The 12685-nt window shown below is 38.2% G+C and overlaps 1 protein-coding gene across 1 annotated transcript in view; it reads left to right on the top strand.

The window, feature by feature from the left end:
• LOC126251538 (axotactin) overlaps window positions 1-12685 on the top strand; it is a 611191-nt gene that overhangs the window by 369751 nt on the left and 228755 nt on the right. The gene's annotated exons all lie outside the window — the stretch shown is intronic.

Below are 12685 nucleotides of genomic sequence, written 5' to 3'. Positions count from 1 at the left end.
TTGTAAATCTGTACCACAAAAATGATGACTGAGCACGCGTCACTCTGCAGAAGTTCCGGACACTGAAGGGTTCAAAAAAGGACATTGGCCGTATGACTGCCACTGGTCTGGAGAAAATGATTTGGAAATTCGAAAAGATGGGTTCTTTTGGCGTGCAACCTGGTAGAGAGAGGAAATGAATTGATTCAACATCAGTGGAAGCACTGGCAACAGCTATGCGGGAGGAGATGAGTGGTGGCGTGCAAAACGTGTAGTGCACAGAGAATTGCCCGAACATTGGACATACCCTTGAGCACGGAGTGTAAAATCCTATGAAACATCCTTCTTTGCAATCCATTCAAATTACCCACATGCATGAGTTGCTTCCTGTTGACTGCCAGCAAGAGAGACCTTTGCTTTAGAATTTCTTGCTCGCATGGAAGTGGACAATCACTGGCTGTGGAAGATTTTGTGGACAGACAAATCCCACTTCCATCTGACACATATGTCAATATACAGAATTTTTTAATATGGGCAATGGAAAATCCACATGCAAATCAACTAGTATCACTTCATCCTGAAAAGGTTACTGTGTGGTGCGGGTTTATGGTATCATTTATCATAGGGCCAATTTTTTTTAAGAGATAGGTGTTTCCAGTCCTGTTACCTGTACCGTCACTGGTAAACACTATGAGTATGTTTTGTGCAACCATGTCATTCCAGCTCTCCAACAGCATGCATGTGTGGATGGAATCATTTTTATGCAACATGGCACACCTCTGCATATTGCAAATCCAAATAAGCAGCTGCTGAAGTGCCATTTCGGAAATGCTAGAATTATCAGCCGCCATTTCCCTACAGCCTGGCCTTCCCGATCACCTGATCTTGATTTGCTGTGGGGCTATCTGAAAGATGTTGTGTTCAGTGTTCTGATTGCAAACTTAGCTACATTGAAGGCATACATTGCGCAACACATTCTGAACGTGACCCCAGAAACACTCTGATCAGTTGTGGAAGATGCTGTTTCTCAATTTCAACTTGTTGCAGAAAATGGTGGACAGCATATTGAACGTTTTGGGCCAGTCACATGGAAATTAATAATACAATTTGATTTTGATTGATGCTTTTTATACAGTTTTTGGCCTCAGGAAAATTAAAAACCGATGTGATTGATGCCTTTTATGCAGTTTTTGGGCTTAGGACGGTTAAAAACCAATGTGAGTGACGCTTTTTATGCAGTTTTTGTTCTCAGGGCAATTAAAAAAGACATACACCTTAGGCTCTGTTGTATGATTCATTTGTCATTTGTAATCGACCATTATTAAATTATGATGCTTACAGCACCATCTATTGCTACATTTTGTAACTATTTAGTTTTCTTCTGTCATACATTTCTACAGCAGTTTGAAAGTTTAGCTTTAATTAGAATCGCCCTGTACTTCTGACCAAAAAGTGATTCTGGTAGCTGGTGTCCAAGAGTTTTGTTAATTACACGTTTTCCATTCCTATGATGATATTTCCATAGAAATTTTCGTCCCCTAACACATTTCTTTATATCTAACTGAGAAGTGAAATACCAGCTTTCATAGAGTTGGTTTTAAATTTTTTTTAATATCATGAAATATTTTCTTAAAAAAATTTTTTCCAGTGTTTAACTGCCTTAGAGATGGAGATTTGAAAAATGGTGAAACACCAACGTTTTGTTTGTAACAAAGAAACCCAATACTAATAGATTTAGCTTTGAAAATGCTTTCATAATGAAATAATTTCATAAAAGTTTCTATCTCCTATGTTAGTCCCTTAAGGGGTTAAAATTCCAAAATCACTGAAATATTTTTATTTATTTATTTTATTTCCACCTGAGAAGTCAAATATCAGTTTTCATAGACGTATCATTAAAATGCTTTAATAGTTCTTTAACAATGACTTATTTTCAAAATAACTTTCATACTCTATTTTACCTCCTTGATGGTTGGATTTTCAAAAATACTGAGACACATATTTTATTTCTGACTGAGAAACCGAATACCATTTTTCATAGTTCTACATTCAAAATTGCCTTAATAGTGACATGTTTTTAAAAGGCCTTTCATCCCCTGTTTTGCCCCCTTAGGAGTGGAATTTTGAACAGTCCCTTCTTAAACGATGCCTTCAGTATTAAGAGCCACACCTTCTCTAAATTTCAGTTTTCTATCCCTAGCAGTTTAGGCTAAGGGATGATGAATCATAGAATCGGTCTGGCCCTATTTCAGCCCCACCCTCCCCCTCCCCCCCTTAATGGTTGAATTTACAAAAACAGTGAATATATATATATATATATATATATATATATATATATATATAATTTTTCCCCCCATTTCTAAATGAGAAGCCAGATGCCAGTTTTCACCGGCTGGAGTGGCCGAGCGGTTCTAGGCGCTACAGTCTGGTACCGCGCGACCGCTATGGTCGCAGGTTCGAATCGTGCCTCGGGCATGGATGTGTGTGATGTCCTTAGGTTAGTTAGGTTTAAGTAGTTCTAAGTTCTAGGGGACTGATGACCTCAGAAGTTAAGTCCCATAGTGCTCAGAGCCATTTGAACCATACCAGTTTTCATAGATTTAGCTTTATAATGCTTTCACAATGAAATATTTTAGTAAAACTTTTCACCCCCTCAGGGGTCTAATTTCCAAAAACAGTGAAACAATTTTTTTCCCTTGAGAAACCAAATTTTGTAATGAAATATTTCACAAAATATTTCATCCTCTATTTAACCTCCTAAGGGGATGAATTTCCAAAAACACTGAAACAGGTATTTTTTATTTGGAACCAAGAAGTGAAATACCAATTTTCATGGTGTAACTTTAAAAATACTTAAGTAGTTTTTTAATAATTACTTTTTTTAAAAAAAGTCACCCACCATTTCATCCCCATAGGGGATAAATTTCCAAAAATGCTTATACATCTATTTCTTTATTTCTGACCAAGAAACCACATACCAATTTTCATAGGCTTGTCTTCAAAATTGTCTTAATAGTGACATATTTTCAAAAAAGCTTCCCATCTCCTATTTCACCCCCATAGGGGGTAATAAATGTCTGTAGTATAAGACCAGTACCACTGCAAAATTTCAAGATTCTATCCTCAGAGGTTTGGACTGGGTAGTAGTGGGTCAGTGAGTGAGTCAGTATGGACATTGCCAATTATATGTAGAGAAGCTTACGTTGAACTAGAATGGCTGGCCTGTTCTTACCTTCAGAAGGCACAATCCTTAGTACTGCCAACAGAAATGTTTAAGGCAGAAAATATTAGTCCTAACTTTCTTCAGAAAGGGAGTAGGGATTGGTTTGGGAGGTAATAAAATATCTGGTGATGAGGCGAGGGTGTCACTCAGACCTTAGGTTTAGAAAAACCCACCTTCTGTGAGAACAAGGGAAGGCAAAGGTAAAGGAAAAGTTGTCAGAGAGTGTAGGAGATCAAAAATATTGTGCTGCTGAGCACTGTGTCAGCTTCAGCTTGTAGGTGATAGAAGGGATAGAGTGAGAAGTAACGAGGAAGAAAAACAAAAAGTAGAAAGAATAATGCAGTGCCTAAAGAGGAAAAGATAGAGAAAAATTTTGAAGTGTTAGAGAGGGGGAGGAATGAACAATGAAAAAGAAAATAAACAAATGTTTTCGTAAATAATGCAGTTCTGACACATCAGGAAAAGGGAAAGTTGCTAATGGAAGTTAAGTCAATGGGGGTAGCTGAGTGAGAGAATCTACTTAAAAGCAGATTCCCACATCCAAAGTTCAGGGAAACTAGTACACGGTGAAAGGGTCCATATAGATCCTGTGAGTTAGTAATTTGTGGTGATAAGATTCCTCACTGAAAATAGACACAAATGTTCACTATTAGACTGAATAAAAGCATATAATCTCAAAATAACAGAAGACATCTTGAGTAGATTCATAGCCTTACACCAAGTAATGATTAAAGAGGATAAGTATGATGCATCAGTAAAACTATGTAATCCAGAATTCAGTGAACACAAGATAGGCTAAATGGAACAAATATTCTTACTGAGTGCAACATAAATCACTTAAATGAAGTACTAAGTAATGGACATTGGTCACATATCTATCATATGCAAATGTAGATGAACACTCATGCCCATAGCCTTGCTACTATCAAACACTGCACCTTCCAATGTCCTTCGGAGTTCAAACCCACCACCTTTTTCCTTATACACCTTACCAACTATATTCTGACTTACAGCTACAAACAAATTTGGGGCACTGCCACGGGTACCCGTATTTCACCCTCCTATGCCACTGTGCCAACCACCCTATTGGTCTTCTGGAGGAAACCTTCTAGGCCTCTGAAAACTGCCAACACCTACTCTGGTTCAGGTTCATTGATAATATCTTCATGATCTGAACTCAGGGCCAAGACACCCTATCCACATTCCTTCACAACCTCAAAATCTTCTCTCCCATCCACTTCACCTGGTCCTCCTCTAGCCAACCTTTCTGGATACTGACCTCTGCCTCTCTGATTGCACCGTCCACACCTCTGTCCACATTAAACCCACTAACCACCCACTGTACCTGCAGTTTGACTGCTGCCAGCCCTTCAACATCAAAAAATCTGTGCCATACAGGCTAGCCAACCATGGATATTCTATATGTAGTGACAAAAGCTCCTGTGACCAGTTTTCTGAAGGTGTCATCAAGGCCTTCACAGACAGGCACTACCCTCAAAACTAGTCCACAAACAGATTTCCTGTGTCATATCCACACATACCCCCAGTCCTACCATTATCCCCAAGAATCAGCTACAAGGAGCTCCCCACTCTTCACCCAATATTGCCTTGGACTGAAACAACTGAACCTCACCCTTTGTCAGGGCTGTGAGTATCTCTCAGCTCGCCCTGAAATGGGGGACATGCTACCCGAGATACTTCTCATCCTTCTTAAAGCAGTTTTCTGTCACCCAACCAACCTACACAACATCTTCATCCATCGCTATGCCACTCCCACTACCAACTGCTTTCCATAGGGACCATATTGCTGTGGTAGAACAAGGTGCAAGACCTGCCCAATCTATCCACCCAGCTCCTCCCGTTCCAGTCCTGTATCCTCGTCCATCAGAGGCTGGGTCACCTGTGAAAGCAACCTTGTCATATACCAACTCTGCTGCAAACACTGCACAAACCAGCTGTCCACAAGGATTAAGGGCCACTGCTAAACTGTTGCCAAGAACAAACTTGATCACCAAGTGGCACAAGTTGTGGCTGAGCACAGTATGGTCAATTTCAATGGCTGCTCCTTAACCCGGACCATCTGGATCCTCAATTCCACTACCAGCTTCTCTGAACTATGAGGATGAGGGTTATCCTTGCAACACATCCTCTGCTCCTTTAAACACCATGGCCTCAATCTCCAGTAACCTACTGTCACTGCACAATCCACCCAACTGTTTCTCATTCCTCTGCCCAGTCACCCAATTCCAATTCACATCATCTTCAGCATGCACTGCTCCCCAACTTCTCTGACAACTATGTATCACATACCCAGCCCATATACCTGCCACCCCTCCTTCCTAGCTGGCAAACCAGCCACTAGACATCCACCAACAATCACTCTCTCTGCCTCTCACTTCTCTGTCCCTCTACCCACTCCATCCAACAATACACCCATCACAACCCTTGCCGAAAAGCAGGGGAAAACATTGTTTTGGCTTATAACAATAAGAAAATTTTTCATCCCACAGAAATAGTAAACATTTTCAAAAATTGTTATACTGGCATAGCAGAGATTCGGCACAAAAACACTCCACCAAAAAGATGCAACCAGACATAAACAAAGATGTCATACAAAGCTCAATGTTTATTACTAAAATAACCAAAGAAAATGTATTAAAAGCTATCAAGGAACCAAATAAAATACTCATCTAGCATTGATGGTATATGCAGCCTGGTCCAAAAGAAATGGTTACTGAAGTTAATTGAACCCTTATACATCTCCAGTCACAACTTTTCTGCAAGTGCTGAAAACATAAAAAATCATACAAATCATAACCATTCACAAAGTCAGGGCTTCTCCTACAGTTTTTACACTCTGCAGCTTCCTCTAGTACCATGGATCTTATTCCCTGGTGTCTTAACATATGTCCTATCATCCTGTCACATGTTTTTGTTAGTGTTTTCCGTATATTCCTTTCTCATTCCTTAACTTGTCAGCCCAGCTAATTTTCAACTTCCTTCTATAGCACCATATGTCAAACACTTTGATCCTCTTCTTAAGTGTTCCTACAGTCCTTGATTCACTATCACACAGTGCTATAATCCAAATGTATATTATCAGAAATTTCTTCCTCAAATTAAGCCCAATGTTCGATACTGGTAGACTTATTTTGGCCAGCAATTGTCTCTTCACCTGTGATATTCTGCTTTTTATGTTCTTCTTGCTTTGTCTTTGAGGTGTTATTTTGCTTCAATTCCTACACTTTGTCTACCTATTGGTCACCAATTTTGGCATTAAATTCATCACTAATCTCTTTTCTGCTACACGCCATTACTTTGATCTTTACTTGTCTTACTCATAATCATTGATCTGTTCATTCCTTTCAACAGTCCCTCCAGTTTTTCTGCCCTTTCAATGGGAATAACAATGGCATTAACGAATCTTATTATTGTTATTCTTCCAACCCAAGTTTTAATCCCACTTGTGAACCTTTCTTGTTTGATGTAAAACACTGCACCCCCATCTTACACCTTCTTAATCTGAGCACTTTGTTCTTGGTTTCTCATTTTTATTCTTCTCTCTTGAGTTTTGTATGTGTTCTATATTACCCATCTTTCCCTGTAGCTTACTTATAATTTTTTAAGAATTTCAAATATCTTGCACAACTTTACATTATTGATCACTTTTCCAGGTCAATAATTCCAATGAATGTCTTTTCATATTTCATAAGCCGAATGGTTATCATCTATCAGATCCTCAGTTTTATTTTCCATTCTTCTGTATAGTAACTGAGTGAGGTGGTGCAGTGGTTAGTACACAGGACTCACATTCAGGAGGAATAAGGTTCAAATCTGCATCCAATCATCCTGGTTTAGGTTGTCCTTGATTTCCCTAAATCGCTCCAGACAAATGCTGGAATTGTTCCTTTGAAAGGGCATGGCTGATTTCCTCTCCCATCCTTAAAACATTCTGAGCATGTGCTCTAATGAATTTGTTGTCAACAGGACGTCAAACTTAAATCTTCCATACTTCCTATCATTCCATACATTATTCATGTCAGTAACTTGGATACATGAGATGTTAAGCTGAGTGTGCAGTAGTTCACCTACTTATCTGCCCTTACTATCATTTGGATTGTGTTTAAGATATTTTTCTGCTAGTCTGATGCTATGTCTCAAGTCTCATAGATTCTACATGTCAACTTGAATGGTTGTTTGATTGCCATTTCCTCCAATTTTTTTAGAAATTCTAATGTAATGTTATTTATCCCTTCTGCCTTATCTGATTACAAGTCTGCCACAGCTCTGTTATACACTGATTCTGATGTGGCATTCCCTGCATCTTCCTTGGCTCCTTCCATTTCTTCTTATATTCTTATATTACACCAGACAGTTCCTCCCCATTGTAGAGGTGTTCAGTTTACTTTTTCCATCTGTCTACTCTCTCCTCTGCATATAATGATGTGGTTCCCATTGCAATTTTTATGTTGATGTCCTTGCTTTTAATTTCACCAAGCATTGTTCTGACTTTTCTATATGCTGAGTCAGTCCTTTGATGATGATTTCTTTTTTGACTTCACATCTTTCCTGCAGCCATTTCATCATAGCTTTCCTACATTTCCTCTTTATTTCATCCCTAAGTGGCTTGTATTTTTGTATTCCTGTCTTTCCTTGACCAGTTTTGTAGTTCCTTCTTTTGTTTGTCAGTTGATGTATCTCTTCTGTTACCAAAGATTTCTTTGCAGCTACCTTCCAAGTACCTGTCTTCATCTGTACAAATTCTGTGATGGCCCTTTTAGAAATTTCCATTCCTCTTCAATTGAATTGTTTACGTGGTATTCATTGTCACAGTATGTACCGCCATAGAGAACTTCAAACACACCTTATTGTTCCTCTTTACTTCAGTATCCCACTTCTTTGTACTTCAGTATCCCACTTCTTTCCACATTGATTCTTCTGAACTAATCTCCTGGACTTCAATCCACTCTTCATCACTAATTATTTTTCCTAATACATGCATTCAAGGAAGTAGTAGAATTACATTTTCTCTAAAACATTGTCTGCATGACATTCTTTGGTTTACTTCTAACCTTATCCTACAGTCTGAAAGATTTCTCATGTGCTTCACAGTTTCATCAAAATACTACTCTGTATTTCAGTCTGAGTGAGCATATGCAAAATGTATAATCCCAAGAGTATTATGTGAGTCCCTTAATGTTTTTATAATGAAACATGTCTTGTTCAATTTTCTTTCATATAATCTGCATGTATAGCCCTTTCTTGTTCTGTTGTATCCATATGCCAAGAAAATTTGTTCTTTTTGGTTTGATAATTGCTTGTCCATTTAGTACAATATTGAATTAGCTGGTGTCCTATTCTGTGTGGAAAATACATTCATAGCAATAGTTTATTCCAATTTTATAAATAAATTGTTTGCTTCAAAGAAATCTACTACTTCTCAATTGTAGTTGTAATGTTTTCTTCTGGTATTTCTTCTGAATTTCCTGTTCTTAAGATGATTGTTATAAGAGTCAACGGGCACAAAAGGGAAGCAGTGGTTGAGAAGGGAATGAGACAGGGTTGTAGCCTATCCCCATTGTTATTCAATCTGTATATTGATCAAACAGTAAAGGAAACAAAAGAAAAATTTGGAGTAGGAATTAAAGTCCAAGGAGAACAAATAAAAACTTCTAGGTTTGCTGATGACATTATAATTCTGTCAGAGACAGCAGAGGACTTGGAAGAGCAGTTGAATGGAATGGACAGTGTCCTCAAAAGAGGATATAAGATGAACATCAACAAAAGCAAAACAAGAATAATGGAATGTAGTCAAATTAAATTAGGTGAAGCTGAGCAAATTAGTTTAGGAAACGAGACACTTAAAGTAGTGATGAGTTTTGCTATTTGGGAAGCAAAATAACTGATGGCAGTCAAAGTAGGGAGAATATAAAACATAGACTGGCAATAGCAAGAAAATCGTTTCTGAAGCAGAGAAATTTGTTAACACCGAGCATAGATTTAATCGTCAGGAAGCTTTTTCTGAAAGTATTTGTATGAATGTAGCCATATATGGAAGTGAAACGAGGATGATAAACAGTTTAGACAAGAGAAGAATAGAACCTTTTGAAATGTGGTGTTACAGAAGAATGCTCAAGATTAAATGGGTAGATAACATAACTAATGAGGAAGAATAGAATTGGGGAAAAGAGCGATTTGTGGCACAACCTAACTAGAAGAAGGGGTCAGTTGGTAGTACTTATTCTGAGGCATCAAGGTATCACAAGTTTAGCACTGGAGGGAAGCATTGGAGGTGAAACCCATAGAGGGAGGCCAAGAGATGAATATAGTAAGCAGATTCAGAAGGATGTAGCTTGCAGTAGTTACTCAGAGATGAAGAGTAACACGGAGAGCTGCATCAAACCAGTCTTTGGACTGAAGACCTCAAAAACAAGAACAAGATGATGGTCTCATCAGCAATTTTGTATATTTTTAATGTTACTGTCATTTGTTTTTCAATCATTTAACATGCAATAAAAACAGGATTGGTCCCTATGGGCCCTTGTGGCTCACTGTGTCTGATTGCTGATAGATCTAACTGGTAGGTATTAACTGTGTCATTTTCTTTGTGTGTTATCCCTGTGAGTTTTTTTGGGGGGAGGCAGGATTAAATCTAGTCGCATGCTGCCCCTCAGTGTCTAACTTCTCAATCTGTTGAAGTAGCATATCATGGCTGATTGTATCAAATGCCTGTGTTAAGTCTAGAAATATGCTTTAAACATGTTCCTACATATCTATTCCCTGTAATGCTTTGTACAGAAAAGAAAATATCACTGTTTCAGTGAATTGTCTCTTCTGAATCCATGTTGGAATTTTGTTAGTGTGTTATATTTAATTAATAAATCAGGAAGGCTGTATAACTTTTTCCGTTTTTTTTTTTTTTTTTTTTTTTTTTTTTTTTTTTTTTTTTTTTTTTTTTTTGTGGGGGGGGGGGGGGGAGGGGATTGTCACCACTTCACAGCTGCCTTTTTTATGAAGTAGTTTCACTTTTGTAATTTTTTAATAATCTAGAAAGTTGCCTACAGATAAGGGCAGATTTATAAAACAAATCCATTTTTATGATATTTTTTTTATAAACAAATCTGAAATGTCATCTATTCCTGCAGTGTGTTGAGCTTTTAGTAGCTTCATTTCTAGCTGTATTTTCTGTATGTCAGTTGGCATGAGAAATACTATCTTATGTAGCTACTTCAAGTTCCACCTCATATGTGTGTAATTTTTATGAATGATATTTTACTCAAGAAGCTTTTCGCCATTATAATTAAATAAACAAAAAATAAAAATTAAAAATTAATCAGTTTAATCAGCTACATCTGTTGGGTTGCTGGTAGTTTGCAACTTTTCATTCAACTATCTTTCAACAAAGTTGTATGAATATGTCATTTTCCAACAATCTGCCAGTTTTTTATTACTCTTCTGAGTATTGCTTTACACGTACAAAAATTTTTGTCAAATTGAGATGTTGTACTGCTTATTTCAGAAATACTGTAGAGGAACTGTTTCTAAGCATCTGATTTTCTTATACCTGAAAGGATACAGCTCTTTCTGTAGGTTTCTAGTTTTAAGTGAAAAGTATGTATCAAAATATTGTTTGTGTTTGAATACATCAAATTTAGCAGATATGCTTCATGGACTATTAATTTGCTCCCTTGACTCTTCATTTAAATATGGCCTAAATCCTTTAAATTCCTGACCACTGTAATATCTACTTTTGTACATTGTTGATTTCCTATATTGGGTGTTATTACTTTCCTATTAGAAACTTATACTCTGGTCATAATGGTCCCCCACTCCTGTCTTAAGTGTTTCTGAAGTGTATTGATGTTGATTAGCACTAATCATTATTTTATCTATAATTGAATTAGCATCAGTATTTTCTCATTTAGGGGAATGTATTCTGATTTTTATGTTGCAAGACACTACGTATTCATCATCTAAGTGCTTCCACTGTGTCATGTGCTAAAGTCTACACTGAAGTTATCACAAATGTGTATAGTTTGCTTATTTTTTACATGTTTCCTTAATGTATCTTCTGTGAGTTGTAGAAAATTCCTTACGTCTCCATCAGTAGACCTGTAAAGGCATGATACAGTTATTCTGATTATTGGTATTTCTGTAGCTCATATTTGAAAATCTTTTTCAAATATTCAGTTTCTAGCACAATGAAATTGCTTACTGCAAGTGTAGTCTGCCAATTCACAGCACAGAAACATGCAACAGAAAACAGCATTCACACTACCTTTCTAACTTTTGCTCTTTCTCTTGTAAAGTACATACATACACAATCACACAGGCACACACATGCACATTCCTGCGGTCACAGTGATACTGATTATTGATTATTGAGGACAGTAGCCTAGGCAGATGGAGCTACGAAGAGGGTATGGAAGAATGCACAAAGCAAGGATTGGGCAACAGGATAGTGTGTAGTACATCTTTCAGCAGATCACACAGTGGCTGTGCAAGATGAAAAGAGCTCAGAGGTAGAGCATATGAGAGACAGAGAGAGAGAGAGGGCCAGGAAGGGAGAGGAGGAAATGAGAGGAAAGTGGAGATGAAGAGGGAGCAGTGAACGAAGAAAGAAGGAAAGGGAGAGTGGTGGAAAGGGGAGGGTGTTGAGAGAGAGAGAATGCTTGCATGGAGGGAGGGAATGGTGTGAACAGAAGGGAGAAGGGGAAGTTAAGTTGAGGCAGTGGAAAACAGAGTAGTAGAGGACTAGGCCAGGAGGATTACGAGAGTGCAAGATGAACTGGAGAGAGTCAATTCCCACCTGTGTAGTTCAGAGAAACTTGTGGTGGAAGCGAGTATCCAAATGGCCTGTGTAGTGAAGCAGCTGTTGAAGTCATTAGTGTTGTGGTGTGCAGCATGTTTGGTTGTTGGATGGTGGAACTCGAGGTTTGCCACAGTCTAATTGTGGCCATTCATGCAAGAAGATGGTTTGCCACTCATCATGCCCAGATAGAATGCAGTACAGTTATTGCAGCATTGCTAATATGGCTTTTATTGGTTTGGTAGGAAATGTCTGTGACTGATCTGCTGTAGGAGGTGGTGGGCAGGTGTATGAGGTAGGTCTTGCACCTGGGCCAACCATAAGGCAATGATTCATGGGGTCCTGGTTTTGGGAGCAGGATTGGAATAGATATGGACAAAGATATTATATAGATATGGTGCATGGTGGAACACTATGTTGGGTGATGTGAATAGGGTTTTGAGTAAAATATCCCTCATCTCACAGAATGACGACAGATAATCGAAGTCCTGGTGAAGGATGTGGTTCACCTTTTCAAGGCCAGGGTGGTACATGGTCATCAAAGGAGTGCTGGTCCTTGGCTGGTTAGCAAATTTACTGGTATCAAAGGAGGAGATGGCACAAGGGATATGTTTATGAATGAGACAGATTGAGTACCCTGTTGCTGAACATGCTTCACACCACAACACAAATGA

This window comes from Schistocerca nitens, chromosome 4 (genome assembly GCF_023898315.1).
Source record: "Schistocerca nitens isolate TAMUIC-IGC-003100 chromosome 4, iqSchNite1.1, whole genome shotgun sequence".
NCBI lineage: Eukaryota > Metazoa > Arthropoda > Insecta > Orthoptera > Acrididae > Schistocerca > Schistocerca nitens.
This window is presented reverse-complemented; position numbering and strand designations above follow the sequence as displayed.